This window comes from Propithecus coquereli, unplaced genomic scaffold (assembly GCF_000956105.1).
Source record: "Propithecus coquereli isolate 6110/MARCELLA unplaced genomic scaffold, Pcoq_1.0 Scaffold126, whole genome shotgun sequence".
Taxonomy (NCBI): Eukaryota; Metazoa; Chordata; class Mammalia; order Primates; family Indriidae; genus Propithecus; species Propithecus coquereli.
Window position 1 is genome coordinate 1,833,357 of NW_012136747.1, and position 812 is coordinate 1,834,168.

General features: G+C 45.0%; 1 protein-coding gene across 1 annotated transcript in view; it reads left to right on the plus strand.

The window, feature by feature from the left end:
* Positions 1–812, plus strand: part of POLR3H (polymerase (RNA) III (DNA directed) polypeptide H (22.9kD)) — a 22,948-nt gene that overhangs the window by 3,131 nt on the left and 19,005 nt on the right. The gene's annotated exons all lie outside the window — the stretch shown is intronic.

Genomic DNA, 812 nt, shown 5'->3' on the forward strand with positions numbered 1-812 from the left:
CCCAGTTTTTCTTTCCCATTAGATCTCCAACAGCTGGGCATGACAGTATGTTGAATGAATGAGAAAAGCATCACCTTTGGGTTCTGCTGGATGAGTAGGAGTTTTCCAGGTAAAGAAGAGGTGATTGAGGATATAACAAGGCTTGCTGCATCCATGGTGCTGGAGGCTCCCAGAGACTGGAGGACAGGAGGGAGGTGAGGCTGGAGAGGAAGGCTGGGTTCAGTCCAGACTTTTCTTTGTGGGCAAAGGAGATTCATGAGGCTTTCATGATAGTGCGAAGGTCACTTGCAGCAGAGACTGAGTCCAGGGTCAGGTTGTGTAGCTAAGCTCCAGGGAAGCAAGGAAAATGCTTGAACCAAAGCAGCAGGAATGGGAATGGAATAAAGAGGGAGATTTGAGAGCTGTTTTAGAGAAAGAATGCCTCCCAGGAATGTGTTAGGGGATTGTGGGAATAAAGAGCTGAAGTAGCATTTGCTCCTGTCCTCAAGTAGTTCGAATTCTATAGAAGTAGGCCCTGTAAATGAAAATATAGATGCAGGGAAGGGCAGATTTAGTATCACTGCAGCCAGTGTCATTGAAAGGTCTCTATGCTTGTGAAATTAGCAAATTAAAACATCGTGTATTTCCCAATGTCTCTGTCATCTACCCCATGGATCTTTTTAAGTTTTCAAATTGTTATTAAAACACACTACATAATCCTAGCTCTCTGGGAGGCCGAGACGGGCGGATTGTTTGAGCTCAGGAGTTCAAGACCAGCCTGAGCAAGAGCGAGACCCCGTCTCTACTAAAAATAGAAAGAAATTAATTGGACA